The 18,861-nt window shown below is 38.9% G+C and overlaps 1 pseudogene; it reads left to right on the top strand.

Annotated features, from left to right (window-relative positions):
• Nucleotides 1-3,175: 3,175 nt before the first annotated feature.
• Nucleotides 3,176-18,861, top strand: part of LOC132272891 (uncharacterized) — a 29,014-nt pseudogene continuing 13,328 nt past the window's right edge.

Below are 18,861 nucleotides of genomic sequence, written 5' to 3'. Positions count from 1 at the left end.
AGAGAGAGAGGTCGTCTTCCTCAATGGGTTTGAGATTTCAAGATTCTGTGAACTAGGTTGTGTTTTACTCTTTCAGAAGAATCTGTGATCTTCTTCTGGGTTATATATCGTTATTGTACAGAGGAAAAGAGAGAAAATGGGGTCGATTCTAAAGAGAGAAAAGGAAAGGTTGGCTGGGCATGAACACAATTGGCCTAAAAAATTTATAGGCTTTGTTTTGGTGAATTAATGAAATGGGGGTAGCATGGCAATTTGGCTCAAATAGTGAAAGGTTATTTTGGGTAACAAACTATAGTGAACAGTGAAAGTTTATGTTCGCATCATCAATTTAGTCAACTTCATTTTTTAGAAACTATAGGATTTTGACTACATAATATTGTAAATATAGGCCCATAATTACATTTATATGTAAAAATCCTTATAAAATACGAGAACTCTAAAGAGACTTTTTGCCCTCCATCAATATAGCCCACATATTGGCGATAGATTTCCAAAAGTCTACATGCCCATTAATTTAATCTCACACACATACTTTTCTCTTTAACCTTCTCAATGATTATCAAACCTTTTTAAGCGTCCTTTCATCTCTCACCTAATAACTTCACAAACACCGAGAATGCCACCAACATCACCAGAGCTCCCACAATCAGATGGTGCATATTTCTCAGCGGTTTCAGAGACCCCGTAATCGTACACACCGTTGGCAAAAAATCATCCACCTTAAAAAACCACGTTTCCAGAATCTCCGCACATTTTTTCCACAACAACGGGTACAAAAAAAAAAAAAAAAAAGTGATTATGGTGGTGGTTGCCGCCGTTCATTTCATCCTCGGCGTAGATTCTGTTTACCACAAATTCAACGATTTCCCCACGCGGTGGTATAATCTGCCAAGTGATGATAGTGGGTGTGGCTAGAATTTGACCATCATTTGTGGCAAAGTTGGTGGCGTCACTGATTGACATCGCCAGAGGGCAAACAATAAAAGAATTGATGATTAATTAAGAACAAAATTGAGAAAAAAGTTTAAAAGAGAGAGTGAAGTATTGGACCACAGAGAAGAGGCGGTGATGCACGTGAGGGTGGTGTTTTCGGTTATGATTTTCTCACATATTAGAAGTTTGATTTGTTTTCTCTTTCTAGAAGTTGTACTTATGGTGTGACACAGAGATATGGGATCAAAATGGATAGCAAGAAGAGAGGTTCATCCGCTATTAGAGCATCACCAACAGTTGTGTTTATATATATATATTTTTTTTTTGTAAATCTGATGTGTCATGATAGATTTACACAAAAAATTTATTTTTTGTGTAAAAATATATTCTTCAATAACAACCAACCATGTGTTATATCAGAACTCACATAACTTTTATAAACCTACTTAAAATAGACTTGATTCTTTAATGTAATGAGAAAGTAAGGTTGATTCTTTAATGTAATGAGAAAGAGGGAGTAGAAAGGAATTATTCTGATGTGGCTGTGTAAAAAGGTTGTGTAAAATTTACATGCACAATAATTTTACACATTGATAACGTGGCAGTGTATATATCTTAACACACTAATGAAGATAAAAAAAAATTATATATCATATGTGATCGTGTATATTTTATACAAGAATATTTTAACAGACTGCTGGAGATACTTTTAGTGTGCGTTTGTGAGGGTTAATTTGTTTCCATAAAATAACATCTAATTGTTAAAAAATAATTTCATCATTCAAACACGACAACTAACAAGTAAAAGTATAATAATGTCAATTCACTATATCAGATGTGACATGTGATTAATGAAAGTATCTTTATTAACTTTATTAAATCTCGACAGATGTTATTGTTAAAAAATAAATCTAAAAAGGCGTAAGTGTAATTTATCTTATTTTGTTATGTTTTGTACTCTAAGACGATAATTGGTTTAGTTTGGTATGTTATTGTTTGGTTTTGTACCTTGCTATTAATAAAATTTGTTTGTTTCTAAAAATAAATAAATAAACCGGCTAGAAGAGACAGCTTCTTCTGCCTCGGAAAGAGCATTACAATTATTATATTAATTAATAAATTGATTAGAGTTTGGGAAGTAAAGTCAAAATTGATCAAAGAAACAAATTGGCCAATTTTATTGAAGGATCCATATTCCCACCTAACAAACCTTGATTCCTATTTGACTTGTTATAATCCATATTGATTCGAAAAAAGATTATTTTCCTCTTCCCCTTTCGTTTTATCAACTATATATAAGCTCCTTTAAATCGCTTTATAAACTGAGTCCTTCCCTACATGTAAGGGTTTCTTTAGTGCGGGCATGAAAGTAGTTGTTCAATCACATCCATGGAGAGTTGAGATTCATCAAGTGGTGATGCAATCACCCATTGGTACTTACTACCCAGAAACTAATTATTTGTTTAATCCAAATTGCACAATTGTGTTCTAGTTGATAATTTCAATTTTCAAGTGTTGTCACAATCACTGTATAGTATTCTAATTATTGTTGTTGCAATTTGCAAAGTGTACCACCACGGGCTTGTACTAAATTAACTTAATTTGGCTGATCATTTATTGATTAAGGGGCAGAAAGTTGTTAAGTCAACTGTTAAAAACTTTTAGATGTCATAGGATCCGGATCTTTTACTGCAGTGGCCCCTATGGTAAGGGGGTGTATTTTTTTTTTTTTTTTGATATATTTGTTCTAATTTTCAACAAATTTATTTTGTATTTTAACACAATTTTAATTAATAAAACAAATATATTAAAACACGATTTAAGTATATTAAAGCTATAAATGATGATGTTTGGAGATATCAACAACTTAAATTATGTTACAAACACATTTGAACATTTGTTGAAATCTAAAACAAATTTAATAAAAATTATTAAAGGTTATAACTTAGTTTAGTGTTTTTTTTTAATTTAAATTTTTGTTTTTGAAATGTGTTATTTCCTCCTTATAGATAAATGTGTGAGTTTTTTTGTCCAAAATTTTTTTTTTTTGAAGTAAACGAAAAAAAAAAAAAAAAAAAGCAAAAAACAAAAATTATTGAGCAATTTACAAATGGAACACCCTGGACCATTTCTCATTCTCTTTTTTTATTTATTTTTTTAAATCGGTTGTTACTTCTCCTTTCATTTTCAAAAGTCTGTAAAATCAGAACGTCAGAGCTCTCAAATCTCAATGCTTTATGTCATGTCCCATCAAGTACACCATATAGTTCTATTCTTTTATCACAGTGCATTGAATTGGTCTTCCAGTGAAGTATTCTATAAACGACCAACAACCAGTATCTTAAGTGTCCACGAGAAACAAAGCCTTCTGCAACTGAATCTGGTGGGAGTTGTTTTAGCAACCATGGCAGCACCAACAAGTGCTCAAGCCAAGCCAGGTTGCCAAGACAGCTGCGGCAACGTTAGCATCCCATTTCCATTTGGGACAAAACCGGGCTGCTACTACAACGACGAATTTCTCATAACTTGTAACAACACTTTCAATCCTCCCAAACCTTTTCTAACAAACAGTAGTATTGATATCACCAACATTTCATTCCATGGCCAGCTGCAAATCATGCAGTATATAGCCCGCGATTGCTACAAGAAATCGGGTGCACAGGCCGCACATAACGTACCCTGGCTCAGGCTGTCCAAATTCAGAATTTCTAGTACCAGAAACAAGTTTACAGCAATTGGTTGTGACACTTACGCGACCATTCAAGGTTACCAAGGTAGTAAAAATTATGCCAGTGGGTGCATATCAGTATGTGACAGCATAGACTATGTTACCAACTGGTCTTGCTCTGGAATTGGTTGTTGCCAAACATCGATCCCAAAAGGAGTAAGATTTTATGAACTGACATTGGATATCTTTTTCAATCATACAAGAGGATAGGTTCAACTTCTCCTCCAACAATCTTAGTGATTTAAAGAAGGTAAACAAGCTTCCGGTGGTGCTTGATTGGGCAATCGGAAATGAGACATCGTGTGAAGTTGCAAGAAAGTCCTCTGGATATGCATGTAAAGATAACAGCAACTATTATGAGGTTGATTATGGTTCTGGGTATCGTTGCAATTGCTCGGAAGGTTACAATGGAAACCCATACCTTCCTAATGGTTGCCAAGGTATGTATCTATCACATTCATTGTTGGGTATATATATGTTCATTGATTTTCATTATATTACCTATAGTAATTTGTTTAATGATTCATTTCTCTTCTATTGTCCTGCAGATATCAATGAATGTAATGATCAAACACTCAACGAGCGTGAAAAATTTGTGAAAATACGGCCGGGAATTACACGTGTTCTTGTCCTAAGGGGTACCATGGAGATGGCAGAAAAAATGGAAGTGGCTGCACTGTTGATCAACTACTGGTAATTAAGATTGTTTTAGGTAAGAATATGAGCTTAATTACCTAAAAATAAAAAATAAAAAAAGTTTCAAAATCTAACAAGTAAAATGTGTGGTCTTATTTTACTTGTTCCCATTAACTAGCTGCAATTTTAATGTCAGAGTAAATGGAATCATTTTTTGCCAAAAAAAAGTTGTAGCTTAATTTATAGATTGTTCAGAAAAATGACACACATATGAATTATGAAATTTTCCATTATTCCCTAGGTATGTGGTTTATGAAGGTCCTCAATCCATTAAAATAGATTGAATAGAGACAAACAAGATCATGTGAAGATAATAAAATTGTCTAAACTGGCTATTTGCACCAGTCTGAAAGCCATGGGAGGACAACTTGAGAGTTTTATTTTAGTTCAGAGGAGCAATATACAAATAACTTCTCCAAATTATTTTATGGAGAGATTTTTTCATGCTGACAAATTGTGTCCATTGGAAAGTCATCTGCTGGCAAGTCATCATAAGCTAAAACTTTCAAGTTTCAAGACAAATTGATATAGCAATTGGACTTGAGAGGAAAACAAATTAACTGTTTTTCATCATTACATTTCACATTTTGCAAAAACAAATCAGTCATACATTCACATTAAGGATAGTTATCCGAGCAATAGGTAAGAGTGAAATTTAATAAATGATCAAGAGTAGCTAAGATTTAAGCTATATATGCCTCGGTGGTTTTTCTGAGTCAAATTGCAGAACGGTGTTACAAATTTACTTCCATAATTAATAGTACAAAGGAATTTATCTAAGTCACACCAAAGCTGAGAGATTTGTGTGCTTAATCCACTATTTGTAGGATGAGTGTGACAAGAATTTTTCTTCTGATTTGCAGTTCTCTGAAATGTTCCGAGTTCTGGACAATCAATGACTTAACCAAATAGAAGTCTGAAAATTCTTTACAACAATGAATTTTCAATATTTCAAATGCAGGTATTGCAATAAGTGTTTCAGTTCTACTTGTGGGTTTCACTTGGTTGTACCTGGGACTCAAGAAAAGAAAGCTCATTAGGCTCAAAGAGAAGTTCTTTCAGCAAAATGGTGGTTTAATGTTGCAACAGCAACTCTCTAGACGGGAAGGATCCACAGAAACAGCAACAATTTTCCACAGCCGAAGAGCTCAAAAAGGCTACTGACAACTACAGTGATGACAGGATTGTAGAACGAGAAGGTTATGGTATAGTTTTCAAAGGAACTTTAACGGATAACAGAGTAGTAACCATCAAGAAGTCCAAATTAGTGGATCAAAGCCAAATAGAACAATTCATCAACGAGGTCATTGTACTCTCCCAAATCAATCACAGAAATGTGGTCAAACTTTTGGGTTGTTGTTTGGAGACAGAAGTCCCTTTATTAGTTTACGAGTTCATCACAAACGGAACTCTCCATGACCACATACATAATAAAACTAAGAAGTCTTCACTTTCCTGCCAAACTTGTCTAAGGATAGCAGCAGAAACTGCCGGAGTACTGTCTTATTTGCATTCTGCAGCTTTGATTCCTATCATCCATAGAGATGTCAAGCCTACAAACATATTCTTAGATGACAATTACACTGCAAAAGTGTCTGACTTTAGAGCATCGAGGTTAGTTCCCTTTGATCAAATGCAATTATCTATAATGGTTCAAGGAACTCTTGGATACTTGGACCCTGAGTACTTGCAGACAAGTCAATTGACTGAGAAAAGCGACGTTTATAGCTTTGGGGTTGTCCTTGTGGAGCTGTTAACGGGAAGGAAGGCAGTCTCATTTGACAGGCCAGAGAAGGAGAGAAATCTAGCTATTTATTTTCTTTCTGCGTTGAAAGAAGAACGTTTATTTGAAGTTCTTGACCACAGTATTGTTCATGAAGGAATTATTGAGCAACTCAAAGAGGTTGCTGTTCTTGCAAAGAGGTGTTTACGAGTAAATGGGGAGGAAAGACCTAGCATGAAAGAAGTAGCAATGGAATTGGAGGGACTAAGAAAGATGGAGAAACCTCCATGGGTTAACAATGAATTGAATTCTGAAGAAACTAAGTACCTGCTAGGTGACACGTCGGACTCTTATGGATTTGGAGTTGCTTATAAGACAACAGGTGAGTATGATAGCACGAGAGGGCATATTGTTCTGCCACTAGATGGTGGGAGGTGATTGTTTTGTCATTTGTGTATATGCATCTTCATTGAAAGTGTGTACTGTGACTGTGCCCAATCCAATGACTGGAGTGTCTAGCGATATCCTATTTTGCTATACCTGACGAGCATGAAAGATGTGTAGCTGTGTAGTTATCTACTTGGAACGACTTCAAAATTTTGATTTACACTCTCTTCTCTTTATCTGTAGAATTTTATTTTTCCCCCTTTTTCTTTGGTATGTTTGTGTGTGTTTTCTAAGTAATTGTGGAATTGTTGGGCAGATGCGTTGATATGTTATTCTTATTTGTCATTGACTATTTGTTTCACAAGGAAAAACACTGTGAGTTTGGATTCTCTCAGTATGTTTAACAACTTACGTATTTTTTGAGTGTAACATGGTTCCATAATGCTAACAAATTATAAGTTGAACAATTTATTTTGAGTTCAACAATATGGTGTTGATGTCTCGAAATAATGTGTTGATGCCAAAAATTTATTTCAAAAGTGAACTTATTAAATCGATTCTCAATGTAATTTGTTGGATTAAGTTGTTACACGTGAATCTGGACTCAAAGGTCACATCCCAAAATTATTCTTTATCATATGATCACGCACACAAACACACATCTCTTAATATATTGCTTATAGAGTGGTAGCGGTTAATTAAATAATAACTAAAATGTGTTAGTGATAAGATGAAATAAAATAGCCTAATATGGTATGAACACAAATTAGAAGATCTATGAATGTTTAGGTAAAAAGAGAGAGACTAATTTAAATGGAAGAATTGGATAAAATCATTAAAAACGATTTTAAAAAGTCAATTATTATAAGAAAAACAATTTGCAATAGAAAAAATAAACAATAGTAAAATAACAAAAGATAGAAGAATAATTATGATGGTGATGAGGAGTCTTCAGCTAGGAAGTTTGACCGTCACACAAAGCTGTAAATCAGGATAAACTCCACTATCTTGGATAAGGATAAGAATATGTTCTCCCTTCCGTGTTGGAAAAATATAAGGAATACTACTCCTCCTTCAATACAACTTGACACCCCTATAAAGAGGGCTTTCAGGTTAACATAAAAGTACGACACAAATCCCTAAGAGAGTTTTGAACTTTCTTTCCAACCTCCTAATCTAGCACTGACTTGATCGTCGGAGGCTTTTAGGCCGGTACTACTCCAGTACTCGATCACCTTTCTCTTCATTTTTCAGGTACGACGTCGTTTCGGGTCGCCGCAGAATCTCGCATCATCAGTTAGCGCCGTCTGTGGGAAATGATATTAGTTTCCTAGAATAACAATGATGTTGTGATCCGGAGTCCATCTTGGAGAAGGAAGTCAGCACCCCTTGCGTCTTAATGGAGGAAGCCACCAAGACCAATCACATGATGGTAGCAGCCACCATCAACCTGATGGCAGAAATCAATCGCACGATGATGACAGTCACCATCATGAGCATGGTATGAACCAGTCGCATCATGATAGTGACCGTCAATTACACCATCACCACAACCAAGCTCGCCTCGGGGACGACCACCTAAGGGGAGAACATTCCGTGCACGCATCCCATCATGAGAGCATGTCAAGGCGTGCTCTGGAAGACGGGGAGCGTGTTCCAGCATTGGAACAACATGTTTAGAACCTTAGTCAAGGTATGAACCAACTGGTCGAGCAAAATGCAGCAATCAATCGAAAATGTTTCAGATCAGCGTCCGAAATTGAAGACTGAACGTTGTCTCCCATGTCTACATTAATATTATCCATCACATGGAAATAACAATGGAAGAAAAAGACATTTACCTTGAAAGGTGATGACAGGTTATAAAGGTAACAGCTTACTCTTCTATACTCTTTAAATAAGGAGAATAGGTGAAGAAGGAGAGCGTATGGGTAGTTCATTTTCAAAAAAAACAAAAACAAAAAATAAACTAATGGTAAAGGCATGCTTGATTTCTCAGACTTTATCTGATGCCTCTGGTGATGCTTCAGTAATGGTGAAGGCGTGCCTAATTTCTCAGGCTTTATCTGATGTCTCTGGTGATGCTTCTGCGCACATAGCTGCTGCGCCTACTCCTACTTTACTTTTCTGGCCCGTAAGAGTATCCTACTTTACTTTACTGCGCCTACTCCTACAGCAGCCTACTGTTATACAACATACAAATGTTAGAAGATGTCTCCGACGCTGCCACGTGGCCGCCATACACCTCTCTACAGCAGCCTGCCACGTGGCCGCCAGCCTCCTCTACAGTAGCCTGGCACACCTCCTGCCATGTAAGCTACGTCTTTTAATTAAAAAGAATATTTTGGCGCTTGAAGGGAGTTTTAAACCCATGACCCTTGGCACCAAGGTGGAGGGTCTTAACCATGTGGGCTGCATAAGCCCATGTGCATTTCTGCAGCAAATAAAGTATATATGTGTTATTTTTACTTGTTGGTCAAAAATAAAATGTAACGACCCTAAACTGATACCTTTTTTTAAAAAAAAATTTGGCATGACCTCTCCTAAAAAGAGGACTACAACCACCTGCTCAAATAAAAAAAACACAATGGCCCTTCTTGCCCTTTCAAAACACCTCCAACCAATCCCAACACATAATACAATTAATATACTCCAACATCCCATCCATCCGTTCATTATACCTTAACATGGCTCATTTCATGGTGAAACATCAACATACCGTTTAATCCAAATTATCATAATTACAGTCCCAAAATATAGTTACAATAGCAACAGTTCACAAATCTCTATACCAAATATAGCAAACTAAGATTTTACAAAAATATGGGACTTAATACAAAAATAGCAAAAAGAAGTCTTCTAATCCAAATTAGGCCTGTGGTGGAAAGTCATCTGCCACTTCTTTCCCGTTTCCTGAAAAAAAATTATTAAATAATAGGGTGAGCATAAAGCTCAGTAGGTAGCACTTAAGACACGCATCTTGTGTTCTTGTGAATCTATACAAATAATAGATCAATAGGAATGGGGATCACACAATGTCGGGATAATACAACATGCTAACCAAATTCAAATACAATCAATGCAATGCCATGGAATGCAATGCATGCTGATGTCATTTCCCATTTTCAACATTCGAAACCATCACTTTCAAACTGTTAATATAACCCGCCATTTGGTGACCCCGCAGCGACATGAGAGAAGGATTGGCTAGTGTCCCTGACCCTTAGTATCCCCGCGGCATCATTATGGGGCCCAGCTAACTCAACCACGCTAGGGCGACTCCCTAGTTCCCTTTAGACTATATTAATACTCCGGCCCTTTGGTACCCCCGCGGCGACCGGGTTTTCATAAAACCATTTCATAAAAATTATTTCCCAAAATTCCACTTTTTATTTCAAAGGAAAAATTCTCCCACTTCATGCCCAATGCAAATGCACGGATGCATTAATACCATGTACATGTCTATTATTCCATAACCAATTCAACTTTAGTAATCGAAGCATAGTTTCATAAGGATTTCTAAAGAAATTACAACATGTTTTTATACAATATAATTTTAGCAAGATGAACATATATAAACCATCCCATAAACATGCTCTTTACATAACTCATTTACCACACATAGTTGCACAATTAATGTATACACATAACAACCAACAATTTACTAAAGTTCTAAACAAATTGATCATGCTAAACAACAGTTTAAAAGGGATTAATTCACTAAAGCACAAGACTTCATGGATTAAGAACCCCTACCTTGATTTTAAACAAAACCCTTAAAATGTTCGAAGTCCCTAGGGAGGCTCAAAGCTGGAATTTCTGGTACACATGCGTAGAGCTCGTCGTGCTCTTTGTTTGCCTCAAACAGCACTCAAAAACTCCAAGGATTGAAGATGGAATCAAGCTTCAAAGATTTGAAGTAAAATGAAAAAGAAAAAGTAAGAACAAGAGTGAGAGAGAGGAACTTACGGGAGAGAGAAATAAGAAGACAGAATTGTGGTCTCTAGACCACTTTTAATATAGTGGTGGGCCCCACGAATTTTATTTCTTTTCTCATTATCTTTTACTTGAAATTTTACACCATATAAAATGCATCACCATTTAAATGTCACACCATCATATAAATTAAAATGCACCAAATGCAATTGGATCCAACCACAATTCCACACGAAAAACGTGAAAAGATAGAAATACTCTTACTTCGAAGAAATTCCGGAAAAATGGAAAGTGCCGAAAATCAGAAACGTCACAATCTACCCTCCTTAAAGAGATTTTGTCCTCAAAATTTACCCTCCTTAAAAGAAGGAGGCTCACAACCACAGTCTTTCGAAGAACACCCCACAAAATTCCGAGACTAAAAACTCAACAACCATATTACTTTTGACACCAGCGTCAATAGGCAATCACACACTACCGCCAGAAAACTCAATGATTACCACCCCATGAGGGAACTCATCACTCACAACATCAAGCACAAAACCCACTGAATCCTATACTCGACTTAAGACCAACACTGGTCTCTTCTACACTACTACATAATACCTTGGAGCTCGAAGGAGAATGGTCACAAAACCCCGAAACATGATAGCATCCTATCACACTCATCCTTCTAAAGGGCAACCCAGACCCTAAATGAGGAACCTCATCCAACACACAATCAGACTCAAACCCAATGTACACGTCACCGTCCAACCAATACTCGTCATCCAACATACCTATACTCCTACAAAATCATACAATGACCACCAACCACACTAACCGATAATTATAATACTGGTCAACCTCAAGATAACAAAATGATGAATCCCCCAACAATTATTCAATCATGAGTCACCAAAACAATAAAATGTACTAGCTTGTGTTCTGAACACAAATCCTCAAAACGAGATTCTCTATAATCAATGATTGTACTACTAACTTGTTATCAAACACCCAATACCACCTAACACCTTTCGTCACCCAAGATAAATCATGTAAATCCACATTGTCGTATCAACACAACGCATAGTACCATACTCTCACTATCACCAACAAATCGGAACGACCTTTGACCCGACATCGTGCTGAAGAGGGATTGATTCAGGAGAAATGGTTGGCCAGGCCATTCTCATCCTCAATCCGATCTCAACACAGATATCGTTCCTATCCTTAGGTCTAAACCTCAAACACAACTCTACATAGTTCTCAAAGCAACCACGAGATCCACTCTCTAATCAATCCGTCACTCCAAATAACCTCAACAACTATACAATCACATACCAGCACTAAGAATCTCAATCATTCAATCACATAACCCATAACAACTAATAATAACATGACATTAAATACATTAATCATCGACTAGCTCATAAGATCCATGTTCTCTCCATAGCCCCATACCACACAAACAACTCCCTAAGATCATTCAATTAATTATTACTTCTTCAAAACACATAATATGACCGTCTCATACCTGTAACCTCAAAATCAAAGTCAATCATTCTTATTATCCCTCAATAGAATCACACATTCACTTTCTCCAATCATAAAATTCTAAAGCAATAACAACACTTATCCTCAAAACACTGCTCGAATTAGACACCTACAAAATCATCCGAGTACATGAGTCACATCACATCACGTCACTTATTCATCCTTAAACTTTCCTTCATGACAACATCCTTGCCGCCACCGCAATTAATAACACTAGAAACACAGTCCCCACTCGGCAACCTGTGCCTCATCCTACTAGTCAAAACCATTCACAGAACAAGCACTACAAAACCTAAAGACTCCACCTCCCTCCATAGGAGTGAGTCGACCCATTCAACCAAAACCTCTACCAACGAACCCCAACAGCATAACAAACCACCCCTAAACCTGTCCACCCACGAATGTGCACAACTCCTAATTGGAGAACAAGACTCGTGACAATCAACGTCCTTGCCAGGACTAAAATAAACGGAAAGGGTAACAAGCCCCGCTCTCTCAAGAGACTAACAACTCAAGCCTAAGTGTACCCGACCACCTGTCACACGTTATCCATCAATTATCCAACCATAGACACCCAATCTCTTCTGAGACGAAATGAACTCCTTACACACAAGGAGTAAACCCAACTGGAACACATACGGAACTACGAACACAATTCTAGACAACCTTGCCACAAACAAGCCGTCACACCCTATCAACACAAACACCTCGCATAAGAGACTCCAAAACACCCATGCTAACCTAAACCAATCAGAGAAAAGCACCAGCACCCTTAACAAACTAACACTAGGAACCATCAATGTACATTGGACACTGCGTCCCATCCTACTTGATAATCCCCTAATGTGAAACTTTATGAATTATAACAACACTTGATCATCTGTTCCACTTCTACTTGTGAAGTCGACACTGCCTCAATCATTGTGCGCGCAAGACCCGTAACCTTAATCACAACTATCCACTGACTCCTCAAAAGAAAAAGGTGCCCATCCGATAACACCACTCTCACTAGTTCTAAAAGTTTAATCCGTCCATAACCGCCTCAACTGGCGCACAATCCCCTGACATACCTGTCAGCACAGAACAACATTCATAATTTTCAACCTACATTCGGATCATACCTCGAACCATTATGCTCATCAATGCCAAACTTCACGTCATAACACCCTCATTGCCATTCATTTAAGACAACGGTTTAAGCCTATCACCCCCCTCAAACCATCATGCCACTACCAAGCGATTCTTCTTTCAATAACCTTAATGTAACACCATCACAACAATAAAATGAGCACCACTCTCAGTACTTACCACAACTACCACTATTTACCACATGAAAGGAATATCCATATAGCAACACCATGTTGACAAATCCTCAAACAAAATAAGCATAAAAATCCAAAATGCTCAACACCCAACTGTCTTCTTAAAACCATCAATAATGCGATCAATCACCACTGTCTTCCTGAATACTGGGATCACCTCTAAACTAACTTACTCTATAATACAAGAACCTTAAGTACTAATACCCCATGATAATCTTTCCCAAAATGACTGCACAACTCTTATCCCTGGGAAACAACAAACCTCCACTACCAACCATTCCTTCAAAAGTGACGCCAACTTGACACGAAAACACACATCACTCATGATACCCAACACCATAGTCAACAACCCGCTACAAGAAAAAGAATCATACGTAGCATTCTACAGAAACAGCCCCCAGAGGAAAACAAACACTACGCTAAATGGTCAAACACAAAAACTGTAGCAGACAACGACTACAAAACAATGGTCTCCCATTAGTATCCAACTGGACACTCAAGTCATGCCTACAACCATGACTGACATCCAACACAATGGAATGTCCATATCGATTTCATCTGAGTTGTGTGCTCGTAGCTCGCTCAGTATGGTAGCCTTCTGGTGCCACCTGCACACACTCACACACACCCGCCCACAACGCCACAAAACAAATAAATCAAATAGAATAGGTCACCAAGCCCAAGAGGTCACTCCTCATCCTAGCTCAACACAATCTGTGATCAATACTCTATGGTCACCAAACAACATTACACTTAGTTTCTGCCTTCTTCACTGGAAACCATAACAAAAGGTGTGTGATACCCCTCGATTCTAGAGCCACAAGTGATCAAGTCCGAGCACAGATCCGAGGGATATCAAACATTAATATTTAAACAAGCACTGGAATACAAGATGAATTAAAAATAAATAGATAAGCTAAAAAGAAAACTAAATAATAATTAAAAATCCCATACTAAAGTTCTCCAATCCTCTGATACCAGTAAATAATTAAAATCACAACTTGGGAATCCATATTGTGGACCCCTAATAATATCCTAACTGAAATAACTGAACTGAAATAAAATAAATAATTAAATCAATTAAACAAGTAAACAATTAGCCAAAAAATTAACTAAATAATTAAATGCAATTAAAATAATTTTTAAAAAATACCGAGACTATCCTTTTAAAATCAGGGGTATTACATTCTTCCCCCCTAATAAAAGGAATTCCATCATCGAAATTCGCCCTTACCTTCTTCCATTATATCTGGGAACTGTGAGCGAATGACATCCTCTTGTTCCCAAGTAGACTTAGCCTCATTATGGTGACTCCATTGGACACGTACTAACGATATGACTTTATTGCGAAGAACACGATCCTTACGGTCTATAATGTGACATGGTGGCTCCACATATGTTGCATCCGGTTGCAACTCAATCTCACCCACATCTATGTGCTGATACCTATCCTCATCGCGCAAAAATTTTCGCAACATGGAAACATGAAACACGTTGTGGTCGTGATCCAAATGATCCGGAAGTGCCAATCGATAAGCAACAGCTCCAACGCGATCCGTGATCATGAATGGACCGACAAACCGCGGTGACAACTTACCTTTCTTCCCAAAGCGCATGACACCTTTCATAAGCGACACTTTGAGTAGAACCTGATCTCTAACCCTAAACTCCAAAGCACGAGTACGCCGATCAGCATAACTCTTCTGCCTACTCTGGGCAGTGCGCATGCGATCCCTAATAAGAGCAATTTTCTCAGAAGTATCCTTAATGAACTCAGGACCCAAAAATCTGCTCTCGCCAACCTCCATCCAACAAACAGGAGATCTACATGGTCGGCCATATAATGCCTCAAATGGTGCCATACCAATAGTCTTCTGAAAGCTATTGTTATATGCGAACTCCACAAGTGGCAAATACTCCTCCCAATGGCCCTTAAAGTCAAGGACACAAGAACGAAGTATATTCTCCATTATCTGATTAACCCTCTCGGTCTGTCCATCAGTCTGGGGATGATAAGCAGTACTAAGATGCAACTCTGTATCCAAAACCTGCTGAAAACTCTTCCAAAACCCTAATACAAAGCTCGAATCCCTATCCGATATAATAGATAACGGAATGCCATGCAACTTCATAATCTCTGTAATGTAAAGTCTCGCTAACTGTTCCGAAGTGTAATCAGTGCGAATAGGTAAGAAATGAGCTGATTTGGTTAACCTATCAACGATGACCCAAATGGAATTGTGATTCTTGAACGAATTAGGCAATCCCTCCACAAAATCTATAGAAATGCTCTACCATGTCCACTCTGGTATCGACAGTGGCTGTAGAGCTCCTGGCGGCCTTTGATGATCATTCTTGACCATCTGACAAGTACTACATTGTGAGACAAATAGAGTAATGTCCCTCTTCATACCTGCCCACCAAAACTGCCACTTCATATCCTGATACATTTTGTCACCTCCTGGATGAACCGAAAACTCAGAGTGGTGAGTCTCAGTCATCACATCCTTCTTCAACTCATCAGCAGAAGGTACCACTAACCGTCCCTTGTCCCTTAAACCTCCATCAGCCTCAACATAGTATAATAGAACCTCTTCGGAAGCTATCTCTGCAACTTTATCAATGCACTGTCGATCTGTGAGTTGTGCCTTCAAAACTTTTTGAATGATAGAAGGTGTAACTATCATACAAGCAAGGAAAGCATCCGACAATTCATCCACCCTCTTCAACGCATTCCACTCAGTAGTGAATAGAGCAGAAAGACTACCAACAGGTTGACGATTGAGTGCATCCGCCACCATATTCGCTTTCCCTGGATGATACTGTATAGAAAAATGATAGTCTTTCACAAACTCCAACCACCTGCGCTGTCTCATATTCAGCTCCCGCTGAGTGAACAAATACTGCAGACTCTTGTGATCGCTAAATAATCAGAAGGACTCACCCAACAGATAATGCCTCCAAATACGTAAGGCAAAAACCACAGCTGCCAACTCCAAATCATGCGTTGGATAATTAAGCTTGTGAGGCTTAAGCTTCCGAGATCCATACGAAATCGGTCGCTCCTCCTGCATCAACACATATCCAAGACCCTGCAATGAAACATCTGTGTACACAAGATACTCTATCCCGCTCTGTGGGGTAGATAAAACTGGTGCAGAAGTCAACTTAGTCTTCAGCTCATCAAAAGCTTCCTGATAATGTTCATCCCACACGAATCGTACACCCTTCTTAGTCAAATGAGTGAGTGGTCCCGCTATCTTTGAAAACCCCTGGATGAACCTCCTGTAATATCCTGCCAAACCGAGAAAACTCTGAATCTCGGTAGGTGATGTAGGCTGTCCCCACTCAACCACAGCTGAAACCTTGGCTGGATCCACCTCTATTCCCCTTTCTGACACCATGTGACCCAGAAATTTCACTTCCCGCTGCCAAAATTCACATTTCTCAAACTTAGCATACAACTGGTGCTCACGAAGCGTCTACAAGATTATTCGAAGATGTCTAGCATGATCGTCCTCTGACCTTGAGTAAATCAAAATGTCATCTATGAAGACAATGACAAATTGATCCAAGTAAGCCTTGAAGACTCTGTTCATTAAATCCATGAAAACCGCTGGTGCATTAGTCAACCCGAACGGCATCACCTGAAACTCATAAGATCCATATCTAGTGAGAAACGCTGTCCTCGGAACATCCTGCTCCCGAACCTGAAGTTGATGATATCCAGACCGCATATCAATCTTAGATAAATAGGTAGCTCCCTTCAACTGATCAAACAAGTCATCAATCATGAGCAAAGGATACTTGTTACGAATAGTAACCTTGTTCAACTCCCTGTAATCTATATACAAGCGGAGTGAACCATCCTTCTTTTTCACAAATAAAACCGGTGCTCCCCAGGGTGAAGTACTCCTGCGAATGAAACCCTGGCTGAGTAGCTACTGAATCTGATCCCTCAGCTCGCGTATCTCTACTGGTGCCATCCTATACGGTGCCCTAGCAATAGACGTAGTGCCTGGAGTAAAGTCTATCACAAAGTCGATCTTGCGACTAGGCGGCAACCCTGGAATCTCCTGAAATACATCCGGGTAATCCTGTACAATTGGTATGTTATCCAATATTACAGTAGTCCCCTCCTCCGTTTCCTCCTTCATATGAAACAAAAAGGTGCTAGTGACCCCCCTAGAACGCGGCATAGCGATGACGAACATGTCTTGACCAGGTATGGTGAAAACAACTGACCTATCATAACAATCAACTTGGGCATGGTAATGCGATAACCAATCCATCCCAAGTATCACGTCATAAGTGTGCATGTCCAGGACCAATAGATTGGCTAGAAATCTGAGTCTACTAATATCTAGTGTCACAGGCCCATCACTCTCATATAAAATGGCTGTATCACCCAATGATGTAGAAATACCCTGAGGTTTGGTGTATACCCTCGTCCTCATCCCAGATAAAGCAATAAAAGTCCTAGCTACAAATGAGTGTGTAGCACCCGTGTCAAATAAAACATGTCCATGCAAACCATGAATAGGAAACTTACCCTCAACAGCCTGAGGTGCCCGAACATCCTGTGGCATGGGGTTGTACACCCTGCCATAGTGCAACTACTGCTGTGCCTGTCCCTGAGATTACGGCAGTGCTGGTAAAGCCGGGAAGGTCTGTCCCTGAATGCGCGGAATCTGTGGAGCTGGTAAAGGCACTAGCGCCCTCTGCCTCAGCTGCACATGCTGTCAATGTCCCTGTCTTACTGTAGGACACTACCTGGAAGTGTAACCATACTCTCCACAAGTGTAGCAACTATCCTGAAAAGTACCAAATGGCCTCCTCTGTCGGTTAGCCAGTGGCTGACCCTGTCCTGCCTGTGGACCCCCATTCTACTGTCGCTGAATAGGTGCCACATCCCTGGGAGCATCTGAATCACCCTTGTGCTTCTTCCAAGGCTGTTGTCCTTAGAACTTGCCCTTGTCATTTTGTCGGTGTCCGTTCCCATTCCCTTTCTCAGCTGACTAATTAGCAGAGTCTCTGTCACCCCGCTTCTCACCCTTGGCCTGTCTGATATCCACGGTCAACTGATACTACTGTAAAGCGGCGTCTACCACCTGAGCATAGGTAGTATAGGTTGGACTACCCGTAATAGCTCTTTTGATATACCACATCAGTCCCTTGACGAAACTGTTGCGCTTCTTCTCCTCTGTATCCACCTCTTCTGGTGCAAAGAGAGATAAACGCGTGAACTGCTGCTCATACTCTGCCACTGTCATGTTCCCCTATTGTAGATTAAGAAACTCAGTCTTCATGGCTGCCCTGACTGCATAAGGGAAATACTTTTTATCAAAGCGTGCACTGAACTGATCGTAAGTCAATGTCATCCTCTCCTCGGCGGTGGTAACTGACTCCCACCACTGTAGTGCATCCCCAACTAGCTTGAAGGTAGCAAGCATCTGCTTCTGAACCTCCGTGCAATGAACTAAACGAAGATGTCGCTCGATATCCTGTTTCCACTGATGAGCTGCTCTCGCATCGGTGGAGCCTGTGAACTCAGGTGGGCTCCCCTTTATGAAAGAACTCCTGGCCTTCTCCCAACTATC

Source organism: Cornus florida, unplaced genomic scaffold (assembly GCF_030987335.1).
Source record: "Cornus florida cultivar Cherokee Brave unplaced genomic scaffold, ASM3098733v1 CherokeeBrave_3.0.0_Hap2_Chr09, whole genome shotgun sequence".
Classification (NCBI taxonomy): Eukaryota; Viridiplantae; Streptophyta; class Magnoliopsida; order Cornales; family Cornaceae; genus Cornus; species Cornus florida.
Note: the sequence above shows the minus strand (reverse complement) of the source record. Positions and strands in the feature narration are given on the sequence as shown.